The following is a 17,821-nucleotide window of genomic DNA, read 5'->3' on the forward strand; positions in this document are numbered from 1 at the left end:
TCATTCTCTGGTCTTTACTTAGTCCAACTCTCCCATTTATCGATCTCTCTCCATCTCTGGAGATAGACTATCTTTCAGAAAGCTATTGACTCTTACAGCTACCTTGACTCGAAAGCTGCCCACCCTGTCACTTATAAACATGCTATTCTCTTTTCTCAGATCCTCCGTCTCTGTATCTGTTCTTAGGGTGAGGCTTTCAGGTCTGGAACAGCTGAGATGTCCTCCTCCTTCAGGGAACAGGGTTTCCATCATCGACCATCAATGCATCTCCTTCATTTCCCGCATGTCTACCCGCACCCATTTTCCCTCCAGCATAGTGGGGATAGGGTTCCCCTGGACCTTACCCACCACCCCATGAGTCTCTTCATCCAGGACAGCATTCTCCATAACTTTTGCAAAGGGATCCTACCACTAAGCACATTTTCCTATCCCACATTCAACAGGGATTACTCTCTATGTGACTTCCTTGTCCACTTATCTCTGCCTACTTATCTCCCTCTTGGCACTTGCTCTTACTCCTCCCTCACCATTATTCAGGGCCCCAAACAGTCCTTTCATGTGAGGTGATGCTTTACCTGCAGGTCTGACAGATCATCTATTGTATCCAGTATTCTGGTTCAGCCCCTAAAACATCAGTGAGAGTTGATGTTAATTGGGGGAACCAATTCATCAAGCACATTTGAGATTTTGCTATGGTCATCCATTTTGATTTGAATTCCCATCTTGACATGTCAGTTCATGGGCTTTTCTACTGCCTCAATGAGGCTGCACTCAATGTAGAGGAGCACCAATTCATGTTCTATCTGGTAACCTCCAATCTGTTGGCATAACCAATAATTTCAATAATATCCAGTAATTTCTCCCCCTCCCCCTTCTCTCTTTTTCCAGTCTCCTTTCTGGATCCCCTATTACTTCTCTTCTCCTCACCTGCCTGTCACCTCCCTCTAGTGCCCCTTCTTGTTTACTTTCGATCATGGTCCACTGTTCTCTCCTATCAGATTCCTTCTTCAGTCCTGTACCTCTTCCACCTATCACCTCTAAGATTGCTACTTCATTCCCCCTCTCCTCATTCCACCTATCAGCTGCCACATTGTACTCTTTCCCCTCCCCTCACTTTCTTATTCTGGCTTCTTCCTGCTTCTTCTCCAATCCTGATGCAGAGTCTCAACCTGAAACGTTGACTTATTTCTTTCCATGGATGTTGCCTGATCTGCAGTTTTCCTCCAGGTTTTCCAGTATTTGCAGAAGTTCTTGTGTTTATTCACACTGGCCAGATACTTTCTGGTACCACCTCAGTTAGCCTTTTCCCAATTTTGATTTGCAACCTGAGAACCAGCCCTAAGCTTCTCCATAATTACCTTGAAATTTTTAAAATTATGATCTCTATATCTAAAGTATTCCCCTACACACATTTCTGTCACCTGCCTAATTTCTTCATTTCTTCTACCAAAGTGCATGACCATACACTTCCTGACACTATATTCCATCTGCTATTTCTTTGCCCATTCTCCTAATATTACTAAGTCCTTCTGTAGCCTCTCTAGTTCCTCAAAAGTATCTGGCCCTCCACCTATTTTCTTATCATCTGCAAACATTGCAACAAAGCCATCGATTTCATCATCCAAATTATTGATGTATAACGTAAAAAGAATTGGTCCCAACACAGACCCTGTGGAGCATCACAGTCACGGGTAGACAACCAGAAGAGGCTCCCTTTATTCCCACTCTTTACCACCTGCCAATCAGCCACTGCTTTATCCATGCTAGAATATTTCTTGTAATACCATGCATTCATAGCTTGTTAAGAAGCCTTAGGTGTGGCACCTTGTCAAAGGCCTTCTGAAAATCCAAATACACAACATCAAACAATTCTCCTTTGTCTACCCTGCTTGTTATTTCTTCAAAGACTTTCAACAGCTTTGTAGGCAAGATTTTTCTTTGAGGAAACCATGATATCTCCGGCCTAATTTATCCTGTGTCTCCAAGTACCCTGAGACCTCATCCTTAATAATTGACTCCAACATCCAGCACTGATGTTAGACTAACTGGCCTCTAGTTTTCTTTCTTTTATCTATCTCCCTTCTTGAAGAGTGGAGTGACATTTCAATTTTCCAGTCTTCTGGAACCATTCCAGAATCTAGCGATTCTTCAAAAATCATTACTAATGCCTCCACTACCTCTTCAGCCACTTCCTTCAAATCCCTGGGTGTACACCACCTGGTCCAGGTGACTTATCCACCTTCATACATTTCAGTTTCCCAAGAACCATCTCCCTAGTTATGGTAACTTCACACACTTTGTGATCCTTGACACCTGGAATTTCCACCATACCACTAGTATCTTCCACAGTAAAATATTTATTCAGTTCATCCAACGTTTCCTCTTCCCTCATTAATACATCTCCAGCATTATTTTCCAGTGAGCCGATATCCACTCTCACCTCTCTTTAACACTTTATGTATCTGAAGAAACTTGATATCCTCTTTAATATTATTGTCTAGCTTACTTTCATATTGCATCTTTACCTTCTTAATGACTTCTTTAGTTGCCTTCTGTTGGTTTTTAAAGGCTTCCCAATCCTCTAACTTCCCACTAATTTTTGTTCTGTTATATGCCCTCCCTTTGGCTTTTATGTTGTCTTTGACTTTTCTTGCTAGCCACAGTGTGTCATCTTGCCTTTAGAATACTTCTTCCTCTTTGGGATGTATACATCCTGTTCCTTCCAAATTGCTTCCAAAAATTCCAGCTATTGCTGCTCTGCCATCATCCTTGCCAGTGTTCTTTTCAAATCAATTCTGGCCATCACCCCTCTCATGACTCTGTAATTCCCCTTACTCCACCGTATCACTGATACATTTGACTTTAGCTTCTCCTTCTCAAATTTCAGAGTAAATTCATTCATATTATGATCACTTACCCCCAGGGGTTCTTTTACCTTAAGCTCTCCCATCAACTCTCATTCATTGCACAACACCTAATGCAGAATAGCTGCTCCCCTAGTGGGCTCAACCACGAGCTGCTCTAAAAAGCCATCTCATAGGCACTCTAGAAATTCCCTCTCCTGGAATCCAGCACCTAATTTTCCCAATCTACCTGCTTGTTGAAATCCCTCATGACAATTGTAACATTGTCCTTTAGGCATGCATTTTCTATCTCCCATTTTAATTTGTAGGCCACATTCTTACTACTGTTTGTGGGTCTGTATACATCTCCCATCAGGGTCTTTTTTACCTTTGCAGTTCCTTAGCACAATGATTCAATGCTTCTAACCTGATGCCACCTGTTTCTGATGATTTGATTTCATTTTTACCAAGAGAGCAACGCTACCTCCTCTTCCTTCCTGCCTGTCCTATTGATACAATGTGTATCCTTGGACATTAAGATCCCAGCTATAATCTTTCAGCCATGATTCAGTGATGCCTACAACATCATACCTGCCAATCTGCAACTGTGCTGCATGTTCATCTATCACATTCCGTGTACTGTGCGAATGCAAATATAACACCTTTCGTCCTGTAAACACCCTTCTCGATTTTGTCTGCTTTTATGTTGCAACTCATCATGTTGACTGCAAGTTTGTCCTAGGAAGAGCCTCTCCTCACATTGCAATGCCTCTGTTGGTAAACTAACTCCCTCATCTTCAGCACTATTATCTGCCTTTCCGACAATACTTCTTGCATTGAAATAAATGCAGCTCAGACCCTTATATATATATGGATTAAATAAATCTTCCTGAACACATTTGACAAAGTCTATTTCATCCAGCACTCTTACAGTATGGGAGACCCAGTCAATGTGCGAAAGGTTAAAATCTCCTACTATCACTGGCTTATTTTTCTGCAATTGTCTGTTATCTCTCTACAAATGTGTTCCTCTAAATCCTGCTGACTATTGGGTGGTCTATAATATAATCTTGTTAATGCAGTCATTCTTTTCTTACCCTCAGTTCCACCCATAGAGTTTCAGTAGACGGGCGTGGTCTGAGCATAGCTGTGGCACTTTCACTGACTAATAATGCCACCCCTCCTCCTTTAATACCTCCCCCTCTATCACGTCTAAAACAACAGAAACCAGGAACACTGAGCTGCCAGTCTTTCCCCTACCGCAGCCAAGTCTCACTGCCTACATTACTCATTGCATTGAAATAGATGCAACTCAGAACATTAGTCTCACCATGGTCAATGTTCTGTTTCCCGTGTTTATATCTTCATTTTCCACAGCCCATCCACTTGCTGCCCAAGCACTCTGGTTCTCATTCCCCTGCAACTCTAGTTTAAACTCCCTGGAGTAGCAGTAGCAAACCTTCAAGAGAGGGTATTGGTCCTGCTCCAGTACAGGTGCAAACTGACCTCTCTATACAACTCTCATCTTCTCTGCAAGGGAGCCCAATGATCCAAAAATCTGATGCCCTCCCTCCTGCACCATCTCCTTAGCTACATGTTAACTGTATTTTCTTTCTCTTTCTGGTCCCACTAGCACGTGGCAGTGGCAGCAACCCTGTAATCACCACCATGGAGTACCTGTCCTTTAATATAGCACATAAACCCCTGAACCCACCCTACAGGACCTTGTCACCCCTCCTGCCAATGTAATTTATACCGATATTGAACATGACCTCTGGATGTTCACCCTTCCCCATAAGAATGCTTTTGACTCATACAATCCAGGAACCACATTCTCAACACCAGAACCTCTTCTCTGTTCCCCTTAACCAATGACTCCACACTTATATCTGAGATCTGAGAATGGCAGGCGGTGACTAGTGGGGTACCGCAAGGCTCAGTGCTGGGACCCCAGTTGTTTACAATATATATTAATGACTTGGATGAGGGAATTAAATGCAGCATCTCCAAGTTTGCGGATGACACGAAGCTGGGTGGCAGTGTTAGCTGTGAGGAGGATGCTAAGAGGATGCAGGGTGACTTGGATAGGTTGGGTGAGTGGGCAAATTCATGGCAGATGCAATTTAATGTGGATAAATGTGAAGTTATCCACTTTGGTGGCAAAAATAGGAAAACAGATTATTATCTGAATGGTGGCCGATTAGGAAAAGGGGAGGTGCAACGAGACCTGGGTGTCATTATACACCAGTCATTGAAAGTGGGCATGCAGGTACAGCAGGCGGTGAAAAAGGCGAATGGTATGCTGGCATTTATAGCGAGAGGATTCGAGTACAGGAGCAGGGAGGTACTACTGCAGTTGTGCAAGGCCTTGGTGAGACCACACCTGGAGTATTGTGTGCAGTTTTGGTCCCCTAATCTGAGGAAAGACATCCTTGCCATAGAGGGAGTACAAAGAAGGTTCACCAGATTGATTCCTGGGATGGCAGGACTTTCATATGAAGAAAGACTGGATGAACTAGGCTTGTACTTGTTGGAATTTAGAAGATTGAGGGGGGATCTGATTGAAACGTATAAGATCCTAAAGGGATTGGACAGGCTAGATGCAGGAAGATTGTTCCCGATGTTGGGGAAGTCCAGAACGAGGGGTCACAGTTTGAGGATAGAGGGGAAGCCTTTTAGGACCGAGATTAGGAAAAACTTCTTCACACAGAGAGTGGTGAATCTGTGGAATTCTCTGCCACAGGAAACAGTTGAGGCCAGTTCATTGGCTATATTTAAGAGGGAGTTAGATATGGCTCTTGTGGCTACGGGGGTCAGGGGGTATGGAGGGAAGGCTGGGGCGGGGTTCTGAGTTGGATGATCAGCCATGATCATAATAAATGGTGGTGCAGGCTCGAAGGGCCGAATGGCCTACTCCTGCACCTATTTTCTATGTTTCTATGTTTCTATTACTGCCTCTTCAATTCAAGGTCTACTAATACTGGACAAGTCCAATGACGGCAGTGACAGCCACATCATGCAAATGAGTAGTAGTGATCCAGGGGCAAAAACATTAATTCAATCATTTTGCTCTCTTTTGTTTGGGTGCACATAAACCAAAATAAAATTTCCAGCTTATATTCCAATTGCTTAGCTAAACAGTGTCACTTACCCCTTCCTTTTCTTCTGCACCTCTGATCAGTTCCTTTATAAAATTCACATCTTGTGGCAACACCAGACCATATGTTTTCAGCACCACTTCCAAGTTATTGGAGGAGATCAAGTGTTCGAACATCTTTACCGAAGCATCCTCGTGCTGCACCAATAATAAATCAGAGGAAAGAGTGAGTCGTCATTCTATGGAAATGACTAATATTAAAATTAACAATTTATTGTGCTGGAACAACAGTTTAGTTTACTGCATTAACCCCCATGGACAGGAAGCTGATGTAGCACCACACAATGCCAGCAACTCATGTTTAAATCAATATGCAGTAAATGTTTGTCACGTCATACAACACGGAAACAGGCTCTTCGGCCCAACTAGCTCATGCTGACCAAGATGGCCATGAAAGCTATTCCTATTTGTCAGCATTTGGCCCATAATCTTCTAAACCTGTCCTATCCATCTACATGTAGAAGTGTCTTTTTGAATTTGTTAAATTGTACCTTCCTCAATGACTTTCTCTATCAGCTCATTATACATACATATCTCTCTCTGTAGAGGTGGGAGGAGAAGATGATATCGTATCTGTTAAATAGGGACCATGGACAATTCTGATTTGATGAAGACAGACATGAGAAGCAGAGGAACATCGGGAGAAATTCCTGAAATGCCCGGTTCACTGCTGTTGCTACTGTGCGATCGAGAATCTCTGGAGGGAAGGCCCCAAGATCCCCGGCTTTGCCTGCTGCTGGCGACCGAGTCTGAGGTCGAAGCGTTTGGATAGAGATGGTGCTTGGTACTCGATATTGGAGAGCTGATCAGAGCTCGAAGTTTTCGGACGACTCAGAGTCGGACTGTGGTCGGGCATGGCAGGGAGAGTTTTCTTCCTTCTCCTGTCTGCGTGAGATGTGGGACTTTCGAGAGACTTTGAACTTTTTTACTGTACCATGCATTGTTCTTCATCAAGTTATGGTACTGTTGCACTGTTGTAACTATATGTTATAATTATGTGGTTTTGTCAGTTTTTCAGTCTTGGTCTGTCCGGTGTTTCTGTGATATCACACTGGAGGAATATTGTATCATTTCTTAATGCATGCATTACTAAATGACAATAAAAGAGGACTAATCTAATCTCGCTCTCTCAAGTCACGATGGCATCCTTGTAGATCTTAGAGGCATTTATTCTGAGACCAGGTTGACTAAAACTGAACACAACATTCCCAATGTCATACAACTGCAACGTAATGTACAACTTCTGTACTCAAATCCTGAATGATAAAGGCCCAGTGTGTGAAACGCCTTCTTCATCGCATAGTTCAGCTGTCACCACACCTTCAAGAAACCTATCTGATTGCCCAGATCTTGTCCTAGAAATAGGCCACCACCTCTAACCACAGCTAAACCGCCACCTCTAACCACAGCTGTCTGCTTCAAGGATACCCAAAACTAAGGCTGACTGCTCCAGAGGGCAATAGACAACAACATGGCTGCAACTCCAGAGTCACAAATGGACCAGGTTATGAGCACCATGACCATGACTTTCTGTCCCAGATTTAATCCATTTCAAATTATCCTACCACTGTGAACCTCTGGATTTCTTGCTGTGTAACCAACCTTCATGTTACCATCTCTTGTTCATGACACACGCAGTTCTATGGCACTGAGCCATACTCGTTGGAAGCTGGGTTGAAACATCTCACTCAGAATGCAAACAGACACATGGGACACTGATATACACTCAGTGACCCCCACTTTATTAGATACCTAATTATGTGGCCACTGAGTGTATGTTCATGGTCCTTTGTTGTTTTAACCCATCTACTTTAAGGTTTGGCATCCTGTACATTCAGAGATGCTGTTCTGCAGTGTGGTTATTTGAGTTACTGATGCCTTCCTGCCAGCATGAACCAATTTGACCATTCTCCTCTGTCCTCTCTCATTAACAAGGCATTTTCCCCCCACAGAACTGCTGATTACTTGATTTTTTTTGTTTGTTTTTTCAGACCATTCTCTGTAAATCAGAGACCTTAGTGTGTGAAAATTCCAGGAGATCAGCAGTTTCTAAGATACAGAAACCACCTCATCTGGCAGAAACAATCATTCCACAGTCAAAGTCACTTAGGTCACATTTCTTCCCCATTCTGATGTTTGGTCTGGGAAATAACTGAACCTCCTGACCATCTCTACATGCTTTTTTGCATTGAGCTGCTGTCACATGATTGGTAATTTTGATAATTGCATTGAAGAGCATGTGCACTGGTGTATCTAATAAAGTGGCCACTGAATATATCAACAGCAAGGCAAAATGAAATAGATACCAACCCCAGAAGTGGTAGAAGAGTCATTGTGACATTCCCTTTACTGGAAATCTGCTGCTTCATTCTGAGTGAATATCCTTGACAACAAGGTCTGCATTGATGGGATTCTGGCACCTAACCCACTGCCTCATCACTGCTAATATACACCGTTACTAAAAGCATACGGAGAGAATTACCTTCCATTTCAAATCTTCCCGTGTTTCGGAGATAAAACTTCCAAACAAGTGCGAAAATGGTCCATGACCTGGGAAATGAAACGTCAGTGTTACAGTGGACAGACACTTAATTGACCAGAAGAGCCAGAGAAAGACCTCAGGATTAAAATCTCATCAATACACCTCCAGCAAATCACTGCCTCAACTATGGTGATCTGCACCATCACTCCCTGGTAGACCACGAGTTGGGTTTGAACCCTTTGTCTTTCAGAACCCCTTTTGCATGAACCCCAATCTCTGAAGTCAACAAATAGCCCAAACTTTGTAAGACAATAAAAAGGAGGATGCTGCCCCACCAACCGCTCCAATGCCCCTGTGGCATCTTTACCTGTGAGGCAGATCAGCCTCTACCTCACCTAGATCGTGGCAGAGTCCAGCGATCTGAACACACAGGATATCCCGATTGTCAATGTTAAGTTCCGGTTGGCGCCCAGCCAGGACTTTTACCAGTTCTCCTGCCAGATGTGCCACACTGCAGGACAAAGAGACGGTATTTATATAGACACACAACTTTTCTTCAGCTGCTTTCAAATACTATTTAACCTTAATGCCCGTAGTTTATCAAGTATTCTTACCAGCTGTTGTCCAGTCATAGACTCTGCCATTTTATTAATACCATGGTGTTGGAGAGAGGTTGAACAGGTTAGCACTTTATTCATAGGAGGGAAGGAGAATAAGGGTGACCTTATAGATGTGTATAAAATTATATGGGCCAGAGACAGGATAAGTACATAGTCTTTTCCCCTGTGTTAAGGACAAGGGTTGAAGGAGAGACGGAAAAGATTTAATAGGAATCTGAGTGGCAGCCTTTCTCACAGAGAGGATGGTCAATAGATGGAATAAACTGCCACAGTAAATGGTTAAGGGAGGGACATTAAAAAGAGTCTGATTCAATTCTCCAGGTTAGAAGTCCATTGAAAAGGGAAATTCATAAACATAGGGTCGACATACATCTGGGTTCTTTCTTGCCTTCTCTGTTCTGACTTCAGTTCTGAACTTTGCCCACTCCCCACATTCTGCTTCACACTGTCCCATTGGTCTCCATCCCACTCAGTAATACCGTGACACTGTCTGCCTGTCGGACAATGCACTCTCTCACTCAATCAACATCAGGGAACTCTTTACAAACTGGAACAATCACAGATTGAGAACACCACTGAAAAGAGACAGCAATTAATGTATTTTTACATATAACCCATAACTAATTATTTAAATGAATAAGAATTCTGAATCAATCTATATATATATATAACAGAAGCAGGGGTCTTTCACACCAGACAAGCCTCAAGATGCAGACTGTGCTGGCAGGGACAGCAAACACTGAAAAGTACAACCAAGTTGCAGGAATTGTCGACAGGAACATCTGCACTGAGTATGGATTGAACGTTCCCAATTCCAAATGGGAAACACCCAAGAAGGTAGTGGAGAATGACAGAGCCAAGATCCCGTGGGACTTCCAAATGCAGACTGATGAGCAGGTAAGACACACAAAAATTGCTGGTGAACGCAGCAGGCCAGGCAGCGTCAATAGGAAGAGGCACAGTCGACGTTTCGGGCCGAGACACTTCATCAGGACTAACTGAAAGAAGAGATAGTACGTTACTGGCCAACCGACCAGACATAATAATACTGGACAAGGAAGAGAAGAAAGCAATAGTAATAGATCTGGCAATCCCAAGTGACAGTAACACCAAGAAGAAAGAATATGAGAAGCTGGAGAAATACCAGGGCTTGAAAGAGCAGATAGAAAAGACGTGGGAAGTGAAAGCCAGAGTAATCCCAGTGGTGATAGGAGCACTCGGGGCTGTGACACCTGGGCTGGGAGACTGGCTCCAACAAATCCCAGGAACAACATCTGAGATCTCGGTCCAGAAGAGTCCACTACTAGCAACAGCAAGGATACTGCGCTGAACCATCAAGCTGCCAGGCCTCGGGTAGAGGGCCCGAGATTGAGGGAAAATACACATTGACGCCACTCATAAGGGTGAGAAAAATTACGTGTGTGTGTGTACATATATATATATATAATATACCATAGTCGATGGAGTGCTTGAATACCCCCAAGTCCTTACCCAACTGAGCGCTCAAATCTCCCTGAGTCCTTACCCGATGGAGTGCTCGAATCTGGTGTGAGTGGCCCCGGGATACACAAAGTGTGCCCCTCCGAGCTGCTTAATGAAGCGGAGACGCTGGAACTGCGGCGTGTCTATGATGCGGACGAGCAGTGGGTGCACCTCAATCTGGCCATGGATCGGGTCGTTGAACACCTGTGGGGGGATTGAAAGGTCTCTGCTCACATCACAAGGCACCATTCTGTCCCTCTGTCGAAGAAAATGCCTGACCAATTGGGTACTGTCAGTATTTTGTGTTGTAAGGGGTTCTTCTTTTACGTTACTGTGAAGGCTGACAAAATGGCTTCTTTGTTATGTTATAATTAAAATGGCTTTTCTGTAATAATGATTGCCATGTAAGGAGTTTTTTCTCTCTCTCTCTCTCTCTCTCTACTTGTTTGGGTTATATTATTGATAAGAGGACGAACGAACCAATTGGGAAAGATGTTATTCTTTCATCTGTGTCTGTAAGCTATTATGTTTTGCGGACTTTGAGGGAGAAGGCGCGATGCGGACAGAGAGAGGAGGCGCTATGCTGTGACCCTGGGCAGCGGGACCGACCCTGGGCAGGAGTCCGAGGCCCAGGGTCTTCGGCAAGGAGAGGAGACGAAGACAGACTCGTGTGGAGAGACTGGGCGACCACTGTGGTTGGTCCCAGGTGGTGGGTCGAGGGGGTCGGAGGGGATTGAATGATGGAAAGAAGACTCGGTTAATCGAGCTCCAACTGTTGTGCACAAAGTGGTTGAACTTTGATAAGTTTGGCACCTTTTATTTTCCTTTTATATTTTATCTCTTTTAATTACATAGTTCCAGCAAGATGTATAAAGTGTAATCATTTAATCGCATATGGTGTATTGTCTGTTATTTGGCGGGGTGGGATACATCACACAGCATCCACACAAACTTGATTATCCAGTTTGGCAGGGCCGAAGGCTGCTCCCCCTGGACGAAAGTGAGTTGAGCGAACCTGAGGCGAACCAGTGTTTTATTCCACTGAACTTGCGGATACAATATCATGAAACTTTTGGATCTCTCTTTTTCTCAACAGAATACAGATCAGAGTCAATATATCGGGTTTACGTCCCACTGATCACTCTATATCACCAGTAATCTGTGTCACAGACCTGAAACACTGACCATCTCTTCTCACAGATATTGCCTTGTCCTTCTGAGTTTTCCCACCATTTTTTGTTTCTGCAACAGAATCCTCAATTTCTTCACTTGCAGACCACAGTCTGTTCGGAATGGCAACAGTCACCATCAGCACAGGCGCACCACAAGGCTGTGTGTTTAGCTCCCAGTTTTTCTCACTTTAAAGCTATGATTGTGTGGCTAAGCACAGTTCTAAACGAGTATTTAAGCTTACTGACGGCATTGCTGTTGTTGGCAGAATTAACGGTGGAGATATGGAGACAGGGAATGATTGAAAATCTCGTAAATGGTGCCATAGCAACAACCTCTCACTAAATGCCAGTATAACTGTTGTGATGAATATTGACTTCAAGAAGAAGTTGGAGGTCCATGAGCCAGTCCTCATCAGGAATCAGAGGTGGGGGAAGGGGCAGTAGCTTTAAATGCCTCGGCATTATCAAATCAGAAAATTTGTCAAGGATTTTGTACTTTAACTGTTGTTAATTTATTTGCGTTAATATAACTTGCACACAACACATAAGATAACATGTATTGTGTTGTGCCCTTTGGTGGAGGAATGTTGTTTCATTTGGTGGTATACATGTATATATATATGGCTGCATGACAGTAAACCTGAACTTGAACCAGATTTGTTATGTCATCTAAAATTTCGACAAACTTTTATAGATGCAAGGTAGAAAGTATTCTAGCTGGCTACATCACGGACTGGTTTAGAAACACCAATGCCCAGGAATGGAGATATCTACAGACATGCCCATCAGAGGCAAATCCCACCCACAATTGATCACATTTACATGGAGCGCTGCCAAAAGAAAGCAGCATCCATCATCAGGGACCCCCATCATCCAGGCCATGCTCTCTTCTCACTACTATAATTGGACAGGAGGTACAAGGGCCTGAGGTCCCATGCCATCAGGTTCAGGTACAGTTATCACTCTACAACCATCTGGCTCTTGAACTGGTGTGGGAATCTGCACTCACCAAAACTCTGAACAGATTCTACAATTGACAGACACACATTGTTCTCAGTATTAGATATATATATTATACTTTCACAATAGTTGTAGGTCATTCTTTGATTATGTATAGTTTTTCATAAATGCTCTTGCATTGCTTTATTTTCCTCATGAAAATGAATTTCAAGGTAGTAAATGGTAACATATGCACTTTCATAATAAAATTTTACTTTTAATTACTTTATCTTTAGTTCTATCTATTCTATATTTCCATAAGAGCATAAGCGGTAAGAGCAGAATTAGGCCATTTGGCCCATTGAATTATTTCATCATGGCTGATCCATTTCCCTTTCAGACCCAATCTCCTGCCTTCTCCTCATATCCCTTCATGCCCTGACTAATTAAGTATCTATCAAACTCTGCCATAAACGTACCCAATGAATTGTCTTCTTGCGACAGCAAATTCCACCAATTTACTACTCCCCTGTTTTAAGAAATTCCTCCTCAACTCTGTTCTAAATGGATGTCCCTGTTTCTGAGGCTGTGCCCTCTGGGCTTTGACTTCCCCACCATAGGAAGCATCTTCTCTATCCTCTCTATTGAGTCCTTTCAACATTTGATAGGTTTCAACCATATCCCCACTCATTCTACTGAATGCCAGTGAGTTCAGGCCCAGAGCCATCACAAGCTCTTCATATGATAAGCCTTTCAATCCCGGAATCATTTTTCTGTACCTCTTTGAACCAATGACAGCACATCCTTTATCGGATAAGGGGTTCAAAACTGCCCACAATACTCCAAGTGAGACCTCACTGGTGTCCTATAAAGCCTCAACATTACATCTTTGCTTACATATGCTAGTCCTCGTGAAATGAATGCCGACATTGCATTTGCCTTTCTCAACATCAACTGGACCTGCAAATAAACCTTTTGGGCAATCTTGCACAAGGACTCCCAAATACCTTTGCACTTCAGATGTCTGAATTTTCTCTCTTCTTGGAAAAGAGACTATACTTTGATTTCTTCAGCAAAAACACATGAACATACATTTCCTGACACTTGCAGACTATTGCAAGAAACGTAAGATTGTTGTAATAGCTGATTTTAACTTTCCAGACATTGACTGGGATTCCCATATGGAAAAAGGACTAGATGAGATTGTGTTTGTCAAATGTGTTCAGGAAAGGTTTCTTAATCAGTACATAGAAGTCCCAATGAGAGAGTGTGCAATACTTGATCTGCTATTAGGGAATGAGACAGGGCAGGCCACAGAAGTTTATGCAGGTGAACACATTGCATCTAGTGATAAGAATACCATTAGTTTCAATGTAAATATGCAAAAAGATAGGTCTGGTGCATGGGTTGAGACTATAAATTGGAGAAAGGCCAGTTTTGGTGGTAATCAGAAAGGATCCGGCAAGCGTGGATCGGATCAGGTTAATCTCTGGCAAAGGTGTATTTGTTACATGGGAGGACTTCCAAAGTGAAAATTTAAGATTACAAAGCTTGTATGTGCCTGTCAGAATAAAAGGTGAAGATAACAGGTGTAGGGACCTTGGTTTTCAAGAAATATTGAGGCCCTGGCTAAGAAATAAAAGGAGGTGCATAGCTGCTATGGGCAGGTAGGAACAAATGAGGTGCTTATGCAGTATAAGAAATGCAAGAGAACACCTAAGAAGGAAATCAGGAAGGCTAAAAGAAGGCATGAGGTTGTCTAAGCAGACAAGGTGAAGGAGAATCCTAAGGGATTCCACAGGTATGTTAAGAGCCAAAGGATTGCAATGGACAAAATCAGTCCTCTAGAAAATCAGAATGGTAACCCCTGTGTGGAGCCAAAGGAGATGGGGGAGGTCTTAAATGCAGTTTTTGCATCTGCGTTTACTCAGGAACCCAATATGGAGTCTATAGATGTCAGGCAAAATGGTATCAACCTCATGGACTCTATACAGATTGCAGAAGAGGAGGTGTTTGCTGTCTTGAGGCAAATTAGTGTAGATAAGTCCTCAAGGTCTGACAAGGTGTTTCCTCGAACCCTTTAGGAGGCAAGTGCAGAAATTGTTGTGACCCTGGTAGAGATATTTAAATCATCCTTAGAGACAGGTGAGGTGCTGGAGGATTGGAGAATAGCCAATGTTGTTCTGCTGTTTAAGAAAGGCTCTAAAAATAACCAAGGAATTATAGGCAGCCAACCAGAAAAGGCTCCTGTTATTCTTACTCTTTACCTCCTCCCAATCAACCAATGCTCTAACCATGCTTGTACCTTTCTTGTAATACCATGGGCTCTTAACTTGTTAAGCAGCCTTATGTGTGGCATCTTGCCAAGGCCTTCTAAAAATCCAAGGACATAACATCCACTGATTTTCCTTTGTCTATCCAGCTTGTTATTTCTTCAAAGAATTCCAACAGATTTGTCATGCAAGATTTCCCTTGTGGAAACCATGCTCACACATGCCTGCAACCACCCGAAAACCACATCCTTATCAATCAACTCAGAAGAGATCCCAATGGTTCATACTTCTGAACCCCTGCCCCCTCACCAGTTACACAGCCGTGCATTCATTTGTCAAATCATCCTATTCTTACCCTCACTGGCATGTGGCACTGGCAGCGATTCCGAGATTACTATCCAGGAGGCCATGTTACTCAGCTTTCTATCTCGCTCCCTAAAATCTCTCTCGAGGACCTCCTCACTTTTCAGACCTACACCATTGGGGCCAATATGTACAAAGACTTCTGGCTGCTCGCTCTCCCCCTTTAGAATGCTGTGGACCTGATCCAAGACATCCCTGACTGGGCACCTATACCGTGTCTATTCCCCTAGCTATGGACTCTGCTATTATCACCATTGCAGTCCTCTTCACCTCTCTTCTCTTCTGAGTCACGGCACCAAACTCTGTTAGAGACCCAGTTACTGTGACTCCCACTGGGGTCTGTCCCCATCAACAGTATCCAAAGTGATATACCTATTATTGAGAGGAACAGCCACAGGGGTACTCTGCACTGACTGCCCATTTCCCATCCTGCTCCTGGTAGTCACCCAGTTACCTGCCTCCTGCAACTTGGAGTGACAACCTCCCTGTAGCTCCTCTCACTTCCTCAGTCTCCCGTATGAGCCAAATGTCATCGAGCTGCAGCTCCAGTTCCTTAACACATTCTCTGAGGAGCTGCAGCTCGGTGCAACTAGTGCAGATGTGGTTATCCAGGAAGCTGGAGGTCTCCCAGAATTTCTACATCTCACACAAAGAACAAAACACAGCCCCTGGAGCCATCCTCACGGACTAACTGTGTCCTAACAGACGAAGAATGAACATGGTCTCCTGGGGAGGAACAGCTTCCACATTCTCATTCGCATCACCTTGTCTGACCCTTTCCAATATTCTTACCAATGGAAATGTCTTTTCTGTCAAATCTCTTCATTTACAAAAACTCCATCCATGTCACCCTCTCTGGGGTAATGAGCCCCTGCTTTGGCTGACAGTTTGACTTTCTCTGGATAATGCACCTTATCAGCCCCTTACTCATCCCTAGACGCCCATAAACTTCAACCAGCTTCTAACCTGCTTTAAACCTCAGCACTTGTGTGACTGAACTAGAATAAAAATTAACGGAAGCTTGGTGACGATTTCATGCCTCTGACAGATGCATTATCTTACCTTTCCTTCAGCATTGATCATACTGTTCCTGAATTTGTCTTGATCTCTCAAGAAGCTAGATGAAAAATGTAACCGTAACTCGAGTAGTTACTGTTATCTCTCTGGTACCGAGTAGATCTTGAACACCTGCAGAACTTCTTGAACAAGTCAGCAAGGTATGCAGAAATAGCTTAAAGCACATGATGACATCAACTTAAGAACTGGTTCTTGTAGCAGCGATTACAAGTTGCCAAGTTATGAGGAAATGTAAACACTGAGAACTACTGACAAAACAAACTTCATTCTTGCTGTTGTTTAAAGGGCTTCTATTTAAACACATCAGGAATGAGGCAGAGCAGGTGGATAGGACAATGTTTGTGGAACAAGTTTCTCTGAAACTGTGAGCTATGGTAATAATCACCGGCTGTACTGGATCAGACAATAAGTGTTGGAACCACTTCTTTTCATGCTGTATATGAATGATTTAGATGATGGAATAGGTGGCTTTGTTGCCAAGTTTGCAGATGATACAAAGAGTGGTGGAGGGGAGGGTAGTGTCGAGGAAACAGGTAGGCTGCAAAAGAACTTGGACAGATTAGGAGAATGGGCAAGAGAGTGGCAAACGAAATACAATGTTGGAAAATGCATGGTCATGCACCGGTAGAAGAAATAAATGTGCAGACTATTTTCTAGATGGGGAGAAAATCCAAAAATCTGAGTTGCAAAGGGACTTGGGAGTCCTTGGGCAGAACACCCTAAAGGTTAACTTGCAGGTAGAGATGGTGATGAGGAAGCAAATGCAATATTAGTATTCATTTCAGGAGGTCTAGAATACAAGAGCAGGGATATAATGCTGAAGCTTTCTAAGGCACTGGTGAAGCCTCACCTTGAGAATAATGAATAGTTTTGGGCTTCTGATCTCAGAAAAAATGTGCTGGCATTGGAGAGTGTTCAGAGGAGGTTCACAAGGATGATTCCGGGATCAAAACGGTTATCATACGAAGAATGTTTGATATCTCTGGGTGTGTACTCGCTGGAATTTAGAAGGCTGTGGGTATCTCATTGAAACTTTTCAAATGCTGAAAGGCCTAAACAGAGCGGATGTGGAAAGGATGTTTCCCATGGTGGGGGAGTCTAGGACAAGAAGGCACAGCCTCAGGATATAGGAGTTTCCATTTAAAACAGAGATGCAGAGAAATTTCGTTAACCAGAGGGTGGTGAATTTGTGGAATTTATTACCACAGGCAGCTCTGGAGTGGGGCTGAGGAGGGGAAAAAAAGGATCAGCTATGATTGAATGGTGGAGCAGACTCGAAGAGCCAAATGGCCTACTCTGCTTCTTTGCCTGATTGATTATGAGCTGGGCATGGAGCAGTGGTGGGGGATCACTGCTGGTATAGTGATCATAGACAGATTATGGTGTGAAACCAGCATCACTTTGCATATTAGA

General features: G+C 43.3%; 1 pseudogene; it reads right to left on the bottom strand.

Moving 5' to 3' along the window:
• The window catches only part of LOC140210631 (deoxynucleoside triphosphate triphosphohydrolase SAMHD1-like), a 91,920-nt pseudogene that overhangs the window by 34,810 nt on the left and 39,289 nt on the right, over positions 1–17,821 (bottom strand).

Source organism: Mobula birostris, chromosome 2 (genome assembly GCF_030028105.1).
Source record: "Mobula birostris isolate sMobBir1 chromosome 2, sMobBir1.hap1, whole genome shotgun sequence".
Lineage (NCBI taxonomy): Eukaryota > Metazoa > Chordata > Chondrichthyes > Myliobatiformes > Myliobatidae > Mobula > Mobula birostris.